We start from the raw sequence: 10,944 nt of genomic DNA, 5'->3' as shown, positions 1-10,944 counted from the left end.
CTGAGGACAGTCTCAGAGACCTCTGGGACAACATTGAACGCACCAACATTCGAATTATAGGGGTTCCAGAAGAAGAAGAGAAAAAGAAAGGGACTGAGAAAATATTTGAAGAGATTATAGTTGAAAACTTCCCTAATATGGGAAAGGAAATAGTTAATCAAGTCCAGGAAGCACAGAGAGTCCCGTACAGGATAAATATAAGGAGAAACATGCCAAGACACATATTAATCAAACTGTCAAAAATTAAATACAAAGAAAGCATATTAAAAGCAGCAAGGGAAAAACAACAAATAACACATAAGGGAATCCCCATAAGGTTCACAGCTGATTTTTCAGCAGAAACCCTACAAGCCAGAAGGGACTGGCAGGACATACTGAAAGTGATGAAGGAGAAAAACCTGCAGCCAAGACTACTCTACCCAGCAAGGATCTCATTCAGATTTGATGGAGAAATTAAAACCTTTACAGACAAGCAAAAGCTGAGAGAGTTCAGCACCACCAAACCAGCTTTACAACAAATGCTAAAGGATCTTCTCTAGGCAAGAAACACAAGAGAAGGAAAAGACCTACAATAAGAAACCCAAAACAATTTAGAAAATGGGAATAGGAACATACATATCGATAATTACCTTAAATGTAAATGGACTAAATGCTCCCACCAAAAGACACAGATTAGCTGAATGGATACAAAAACAAGACCTATATATATGCTGTCTACAAGAGACCCACTTCAGACCTAGAGACACATACGGACTGAAAGTAAGGGGATGGAAAAAGATATTCCATGCAAATGGAAACCAAAAGAAAGCTGGAGTAGCAATTCTCATATCAGACAAAATAGACTTTAAAATAAGGACTATTAAAAGAGACAAAGAAGGACACTACATAATGATCAAGGGATCGATCCAAGAAGAAGATATAACAATTGTAAATATTTATGCACCCAACATAGGAGCACCTCAATACATAAGGCAAATACTAACAGCCATAAAAGGGGAAATCGACAGTAACACATTCATAGTAGGGGACTTAAACACCCCACTTTCACCCATGGACAGATCATCCAAAATGAAAATAAATAAGGAAACACAAGCTTTAAATGATACATTAAACAAGATGGACTTAATTGATATTTATAGGACACTCCATCCAAAAACAACAGAATACACATTTTTCTCAAGTGCTCAGGGAACATTCTCCAGGATAGATCATATCTTGGGTCACAAATCAAGCCTTGGTAAATTTAAGAAAATTGAAATTGTATCAAGTATCTTTTCTGACCACAACGCCATGAGACTAGATATCAATTACAGGAAAAGATCTGTAAAAAATACAAACACATGGAGGCTAAACAATACACTACTTAATAATGAAGCGATCACTGAAGAAATTAAAGAGGAAATCAAAAAATACCTAGAAACAAATGACAATGGAGACACAATGACCCAAAACCTATGGGATGCAGCAAAGCAGTTCTAAGGGGGAAGTTTATAGCAATACAAGCCCACCTTAAGAAGCAGGAAACATCTCGAATAAACAAACTAAATTTGCACCTAAAGCAATTAGAGAAAGAAGAACAAAAAAACCCCAAAGCTAGCAGAAGGAAAGAAATCATAAAAATCAGATCAGAAATAAATGAAAAAGAAATGAAGGAAACAATAGCAAAGATCAATAAAACTAAAAGCTGGTTCTTTGAGAAGATAAACAAAATAGATAAACCACTAGCCAGACTCATCAAGAAAAAAAGGGAGAAGACTCAAATCAATAGAATTAGAAATGAAAAAGGAGAGGTAACAACTGACACTGCAGAAATAAAAAAGATCAGGAGAGATTACTACAAGCAACTCTATGCCAATAAAATGGACAATCTGGAAGAAATGGACAAATTCTTAGAAATGCACAACCTGCCAAGACTAAATCATGAAGAAAGAGAAAATACGAACAGACCAATCACAAGCACTGAAATTGAAACTGTGATTAAAAATCTTCCAACAAACAAAAGCCCAGGACCAGATGGCTTCACAGGCGAATTCTATCAAACATTTAGAGAAGAGCTAACACCTATCCTTCTCAAACTCTTCCAAAATACAGCAGAGGGAGGAACACTCCCAAACTCCTTCTACGAGGCCACCATCATCCTGATACCAAAACCAGACAAGGATGTCACAAAGAAAGAAAACTACAGGCTAATATCACCGATGAACATAGATGCAAAAATCCTCAACAAAATACTAGCAAACAGAATCCAACAGCACATTAAAAGGATCATACACCATGATCAAGTGGGGTGTATTCCAGGAATGCAAGGATTCTTCAATATACGCAAAGCAATCAATGTAATAAACCATATTAACAAATTGAAGGAGAAAAACCATATGATCATCTCAATAGATGCAGAGAAAGCTTTTGACAAAATTCAACACCCATTTAGGATAAAAACCCTGCAGAAAGTAGGCATAGAGGGAACTTTCCTCAACATAATAAAGGCCATATATGACAAGCCCACAGCAAACATCATCCTCAATGGTGAAAAACTGAAAGCATTTCCACTAAGATCAGGAACAAGACAAGGTTGCCCACTCTCACCACTATTATTCAACATACTTTTGCAAGTTTTAGCCACAGCAATCAGAGAAGAAAAGGAAATAACAGGAATCCAAATCGGAAAAGAAGAAGTAAAGCTGTCACTGTTTGCAGATGACATGATCCTATCCATAGAGAATCCTAAAGATGCTACCAGAAAACTACTAGAGCTAATCAATGAATTTGGTAAAGTGGCAGGATACAAAATTAATGCACAGAAATCTCCGGCATTCCTATATACTAATGAAAAATCTGAAAGTGAAATCAAGAAAACACTCCCATTCACCATTGCAACAAAAAGAATAAAATATCTAGGAATAAACCTACCTAAGGAGACAAAAGACCTGTATGCAGAAAATTATAAGACACTGATGAAAGAAATTAAAGATGATACAAATAGATGGAGAGATATACCATGTTCTTGGATTGGAAGAATCAACATTGTGAAAATGACTCTACTACCCAACACAATCTATAGATTCAATGCAATCCCTATCAAACTACCACTGGCATTTTTCACACAACTAGAACAAAAAATTTTGCAATTTGTATGGAAACACAAAAGACCCCGAATAGCCAAAGCAATCTTGAGAACGAAAAAAGGAACTGGAGGAATCAGGCTCCCTGACTTCAGACTATACTACAAAGCTACAGTTATCAAGACAGTATGGTACTTGCACAAAAACAGAAAGATAGATCAATGGAACAGGATAGAAAGCCCAGAGATAAACCCACACACATATGAACACCTTATCTTTGATAAAGGTGGCAGGAATGTACAGTGGAGAAAGGACAGCCTCTTCAATAAGTGGTGCTGGGAAAACTGGACAGGTACATGTAAAAGTATGAGATTAGATCACTCCCTAACACCATACACAAAAATAAGCTCAAACTGGATTAAAGACCTAAATGTAAGGCCAGAAACTATCAAACTCTTAGAGGAAAACATAGGCAGAACACTCTATGACATAAATCACAGCAAAATCCTTTCAGACCCACCTCCTAGAGTAATGGAAATAAAAACAAAAATAAACAAATGGGACCTAATGAAACTTCAAAGCTTTTGCACAGCAAAGGAAACCATAAACAAGACCAAAAGACAACCCTCAGAATGGGAGAAAATATTTGCAAATGAAGTAACCGACAAAGGATTAATCTCCAAAATTTACAAGCAGCTCATGCAGCTCAATAACAAAAAAACAAACAACCCAATCCAAAAATGGGCAGAAGATCTAAATAGACATTTCTCCAAAGAAGATATACAGACTGCCAACAAACACATGAAAGAATGCTCAACATCATTAATCATTAGAGAAATGCAAATCAAAACTACAATGAGATATCATCTCACACCAGTCACAATGGCCATCATCAAAAAATCTAGAAACAATAAATGCTGGAGAGGGTGTGGAGAAAAGGGAACACTCTTGCACTGCTGGTGGGAATGTGAATTGGTTCAGCCACTATGGAGAACAGTATGGAGGTTCCTTAAAAAACTACAAATAGAACTACCATATGACCCAGCAATCCCACTACTGGGCATATACCCTGAGAAAACCAAAATTCAAAAAGAGTCATGTACCAAAATGTTCATTGCAGCTCTATTTACAATAGCCCGGAGATGGAAACAACCTAAGTGCCCATCATCGGATGAATGGATAAAGAAGATGTGGCACATATATACAATGGAATATTACTCAGCCATAAAAAGAAACGAAATTGAGCTATTTGTAATGAGGTGGATAGACCTAGAGTCTGTCATACAGAGTGAAGTAAGTCAGAAAGAAAAAGACAAATACCATATGCTAACACATATATATGGAATTTAAGAAAAAAAAATGTCATGAAGAACCTAGGGGTAAGGCAGGAATAAAGACGCAGACCTCCTAGAGAACGGACTTGAGGTTATGGGGAGGGGGAAGGGTGAGCTGTGACAGGGCGAGAGAGGGTCATGGACATATACACACTAACAAACGTAGTAAGGTAGATAGCTAGTGGGAAGCAGCCGCATGGCACAGGGATATTGGCTTGGTGCTTTGTGACAGCCTGGAGGGGTGGGATACGGAGGGTGGGAGGGAGGGAGACGCAAGAGGGAAGACATATGGGAACATATGTTTATGTATGACTGATTCACTTTGTTATAAAGCAGAAACTAACACACCATTGTAAAGCAATTATACCCCAATAAAGATGTTAAAAAAAAAGAAGAATGTTTAAGATGATGGTTAAGTGGTATATTCAGAAATGTTTACATTAAATAAGCATATCAGAAATGCCCCTTAAAAAAAAAAAAAGAGGTCTCAAATAAACTAAACTTCCACCTTCATAACTAGAAAAAATAGAGCAAACTAAACCCAAAGCAGGCAGAATTGAGGAGAGAATAAATATTAGATCAGAAATAAATTAGAGAATAGATAATTGATACAGAAAATAAATAAAACCAAAAGTTGGTTCTTTGAAAAGATAAACAAAACTGACAATTTTTTAGCTAGACTGACAAGAAGAAAAAGATACTCAAATTACTAAAATCAGAAATGAAAGATACTATTTCTGACCTTACAAACATAAAAAGGGTTATAAGGGAATAATATTAACTGTTGTATGCCAGCAGATTAGATAATGTAGATGAAATGGATAAATTTCTAGAAAGACACAAACTACCAAAACTGAATCAAGAAGAAATAGGATATCTGAATAGCCTTATAACAAATAAAGAGATTGAACTGGTAATCAAAAACTTCCCACAAAGAAAAGCCAAGGCTCCAAAGGCCTCACTGGTTCATTCTACCAAACATCTAAAGAAGAGTTAAGGAACTCCTGTAAAAAATATACAAGGAAGGGACACTTCGCAAATCATTACCATGATACCAAAACAAATAAAGAAATCACAAGAAAACTATAGACCAATATCACTTATGAATATAGATGCAAAGATCCTCAATAAAATGTAAGCAAACAGACTCCAGCAACATATAAAAAGGGTAATACACTATGACCGAGTGGGATTTATTCCAGGAATGCAATGTTGATTCAATATATGAAAAGCAATCAGTGTAACATAACATATTAATAAAATAAAGAAAAAATTATAATCATTTCAATAGATATGGAGAAAGTATAGGCATGCCTCATTTTATTATGCTTCACTTTATCACACTTTACAGAGAGAGGTTTTTTTTTTTTTTTTTTTACAAGCTTAGGGTTTGTGGCAACCCTGTGTTGAGCAAGTCTATCGGCACCACTTTTCCAACAGCATTTGCTTAATTCATGTCTCTGTGGCACATTTCGGCAATTCTTACAATATTTCAAACTTCTTCATCATTATGATATTGGTTATGGTGATCTGTGATCAGTGATCTTTGATGTTACTATCGTATTAATAATTGCTTTGGGGTGTCACAGACCACAACCATTTAAGACGGCGAACTTAGATAAATGTGTGCATTCTGACTGCTCCACTGACCAGCTGTTTCCCATCTCTCTCCCTCTCCTTGGGCCTCCCTATTTCTTGAGACACAACAATATTGAAATTAGGCCAATTAACAACCCTATAATTGGCCTCTAATTATTCAAGTGAAAGGAAGAGTCACATGTCTCTCACTTTAAATCAAAAGCTAGAAATGATTAAGCTTAAGGAGGAAGGCATGTTTAGAGCTGAGAGAGGCCCCAAGCGAGGCCTCTATGCGTCAAATGGCCAAGTTGTGAATACAAAGGAAAAGTTCTTGAAGAAAACTAAAAGGGCTACTCCAGTGAACACACAAATGATAAGAAAGCTTAACAGCCTTATTGCTGATGTGGAGAAAGTTTTGGCAGCCTGGATAGAAGATCTAACCAGCCACAACATTCTCTTAAGCCAAAACCTAATCCAGGACTCACTTCAATTCTATGAAGGCTGAGAGAGGTGAAGAAGCTGCAGAAGAAAAGTTTGAACCTGCAGAGGTTGGTTGATGAGGTTTGAGGAAAAAAGCCATCTCCATAACAGAATAGTGCAAGGTGAAGTAGAAAGTGCTGATGTAGAAGCTGCAGTAAGTTGTCCAGAAGATCCTAGCTGAGAAAATATATGAAAGTGGCTTAAATAATAGCGTTCCAATGTAGACAAAACAGAAGAAGATGCCATCTAGGACATTCATAGCTAGAAAGAAAAAGTCAGTCTGACTTTAAACCTTCAAAGGACAGGCTGACTCTCCTGTTAGGGGCTAATGCAGCTGGTGACTTTAAATTGAAGCCAGTACCCATTTACCATTCCAAAAATCTTAGGGCCCTTAATAATTATGCTTAATCTACTCTGCTTGTGCTCTATCAATGAAACAACAAAGCCTGGATGACAGCACACTTGCTTACAACATGGTTTACTGAATATCTTCAGCCCACTGTTGAGATCTATTGCTCAGAAAAAAAAGACTCCTTTCAAAATTTTACTGCTCATTGACAATGCACCTGGTCACCCAAGAATTCTGATGGAGATGTACAGTGAGATCAATGTTGTTTTCATGCCTGCTAACAAAACAACCATTCTGCAGCCAGTGAATCAAGAAGTAATTTTGATTTTCAAGTCTTATTTAAGAAATACATTTCATAAGGCTATACCTGCCATAGATAGTGTGATTCCTCTGATGGATCTGGGCAAAGTAAATTGAAAACCCCCTGAAAAAGATTCACCATTATAGATGCCATCAGGAACATTTGTGATTTGTAGAAAGAGGTCAAAATATCAACATTAACAGGAGTTTGGAAGAAGCTAATTCCAACCCTCATGGATGACTTTGAGGGGTTCAAGACTTAAGTGAAGGAAGTAACTGCAGATGTGGCGGAAATAGCAAGAGAACTGGAAGTGGAGCCTGAAGACGTGCCTGAATTGCTTCAATCTCATGATAAAACTTTAATGGATGAGGAGGTGCTTCTAATGAACGAGCAAAGAAAGTGGTTTCTTGAGATGGAATTTACTCCTGGTGAAGAAGCTATGAGGGCTGTTGGAATGACAACAAAGTAGTTAGAGTATTACATAAACTTAGTTGATAAAGTAACAGGAGAGTTTAAGATTCACTCCAGTTTTGAAAGAAGTGGGTAAAATGCTATCAAACAGCATTACATGCTACAGAGAGATTGTTTGTGAAGAGTCAACTGATGTGCAAACTTCATTGTTGTCTTATTTTAAGAAATTGCCACAGACACCCCAACCTTCTGCAACCACCATCCTGATCAGTCAGCAGCCATCAACATCGGGGCAAGACCCTCCACCAGCAAAAAGATTACAACTAGCTGAAGGCTCAGATGATGGTTAGCATTTTTAGCAATAAAGTATTTTTTAATTAAGGTAGGTACATTTTTTAGACATAATGCTATCACATTTAATAGACTACACTATAGTGTAAACATAACTTTTATATGCTCTGGGAAACCCCAATATTCATGACTCACTTTATTGCAATATTCACTTTATTGTGGTTGTCTGGAACTGAACCTGCAATATCTCTGAGGTATGCCTGTATTTGACAAAATCCAACATCTTTTCATGATAGAAGCACCCAACAAACTAGGAAAATATAGAAACTTCTTCAGCTTTGTCAAGAGCATCTTGTCAAGAAAAACCTATGGTTATCATCATGCTTAATGGGCAAAAACTGAAAACTTTCCCCCAAAGATCAGGAAAATGTCTTCTCTTACCATTCCTTTTCAACATTGCATTGGAGGTTTTATCTTGGGCAATTAAACACGGAAATAAAATAATAAGCATACAAATTGGAAAGTAAGAATTAAAACTATCTCTATTCTCAGATGACATGATCTTGTAAAATCTACAGATTACACAAATGATTAGAGCTTACAAATGAGTTCAACAAGGTTGCAGGATACAAAATCAATATACAAAAATCAATTGTATTTCTATAATCTAGCAATGAACAATCAAAAATGAAATTAAGAAAACAATTCTATTTACAATAGCATCACAAACAATAAAATACTCAGTGATTAATTTAACAAAATAAGTGCAAGACTTGTACACCGTAACAACAAAATATCATTGAAAGAAATTAAAGAAGACCTAAATATATGGAAATACGTCCCATATTCATGGATTAGAAGATTCAGTAATATTAAGATGGCAATACTCACCCAACTGATTTCCAGATTGGAGGCAATCCTTATCGAAATCCCAGCTGTCTGTTTTGCAGAAATTGGCAAGTTGGTTCTAAAATTTCATACGAAAATGCAAGGCACCCAGAATAGCCAAAACAATCTCAAAAAAGAAGAACGAAGTTGGAGGACTCACACTTCTGGATTTCAAAAATTAATACATAGCTACACTACTCAAGGCAGTATGCAACTGGCATAAGGATAGATAGGTTGATTCGTGAAATATAATTGAGACTCCAGAGATAAACCCATACGTTTATGGACAATTGATTTTTGACAAGGGTACCAAGACAATTAAAAGGGGAAAGAACAGCCTTTACACCAAAAGGACAACTGGATAGCCACACAGAAAGCAATGAAGTTGTACCTATTCCTCACACCAAATTTAAAAATTAACTCAAAATGGATCAAAGGTCTAAATATAAGAGCTCTTAAAAGAAAACATAGGAATAAAATTCAGTAATCTTAAATTAGGCAATGGTTTTCAAATATGACAATGAAAGCACTATCAACAAAATAAAAAATGGAGTTCATCAAAATTAAACACTTTTGTGCTTCAAAGGACCCCATAAAGAAAGTGAAAAAGACAACCGAGAGAATGGGAGAAAATATTTTTAAATCATACATCTGTTAAGAGTCTAGTATCTAAAATAAATGTTACAATTCAGTAAAAACAAAAATAACCCAGTTTTAAAGTGAGTAACAGATATGAATAGATATTTCTCCAAAGAAGATATACAAATGTCCACTAAGCACATGAAAAGATGTTTCACATCATTAGTCTTTAGGGAAATGCAAATCAAAAGCTCAATGAAATACATGCTAGGATGGCTTAAAAAGAAAGATGGTGAGGATATGGAGAAATTGAAACTCTCATGCATTGCTGAAGTACAGCTGCTCTGAAAAATAGTTTGGCAGTTCCTTAAAAAGTTAAACACAGAATTACCATATAACCCAGCAATTCCACTCCTAGGTATATACCCAAGAAAACTGAAAACATATGTTCACATGAAAATAGTTGAACTTGAATATTTGTGACATTATCCACAATAGCACAAAGAGTGGAAACTACCCAAATGTTCATCAACTAATGAATGGATAAATAAAATGTGGTATAGCCATAGAATGTGATATCATTCAGCCATGGGAAAAATGAGGTACTGATGAGACAGGCTGGGACCTGGGACCCTTTGCTGCAAGCATTTGCACCTGGACAAATGTCTCCTTGAGCAACAGAAACTATACAAACTATACAAAGAAACTATAAGAGACTGAAAATAAATGCTGGCACGCACAGTTGGGGTGAATTATGAACAAGATACAAAAAGACCAAAAACCCAACTGCCACTTCTGAGGTGTCAGGAGCAGAAGCAGGGTACTGCGCATGCCCCCTGCACACACCACCACCAAAGGGGTGGGCAAACCACCCCTCTGGCCTGACGCCTGGACCCGCCCTTACCCTCACCCCATATAAGGGACCAACTCGCCTCCACTCAGGGAGTGAGCAAGGGAACCTGTTACTTGTTTTTGTTCTCTTCTGCTGCAGCAGGAGTCCCAGTTAGGCCTTGCCTGAATTTAAAGAGGCCAAGAACCCAGGTCAGTTACACTGATGCATGCTACAACATGAATGAATCCTGAGAACATTATGCCAGGTGAAAGAAAAACCAGACACAAAGGGCCACAATGTTGTATGACTCCATTTTTATGAAATGCCCCAAATTGGCAAATTCACAGAGACAGAAAGTAGGTTAGTCATTTCCAGGGACGTGGGGTGTGGGAGAATGGGTAGAGAGTGACTCCTAATTGGTACAGAGCTTGACTGGGGATAATGAGAATGTTCGGGAATAATATAATGCTAATGGCTGCACAACTCTGAATAGACTAAAACCACTGAATTTTATATTGTAAATGGGTGAATTTAGTGGTAAATGAATTATATCTCAATATTTTAAAAAGTAAGTCGGATCACACCATTCTTCTCAAAATGCTTCAACAAGTTCCTAGCTCAGAGAAAAAGTCAAAGGAATACAAGACTCTGTAGAGCCACTGCTCTGACCACTGCTTCTCTGAGCTCATCTCCCAACACTCTCCCACCTGACAGTCCCCTCCAGTCACACTGCCTCCTTTCTGTTTTTTTAAACACGTGATCATGCTCCCACTTCAGGGCCTTTGCATTTGCTTTCCCCTCAGCCCTGGATTCAATCCTCCACATACCTGCAGAATTAA

Source organism: Grampus griseus, assembly GCF_964374135.1.
Source record: "Grampus griseus genome assembly, chromosome: 6".
In the NCBI taxonomy this organism is placed as follows: Eukaryota; Metazoa; Chordata; class Mammalia; order Artiodactyla; family Delphinidae; genus Grampus; species Grampus griseus.
This window is presented reverse-complemented; position numbering follows the sequence as displayed.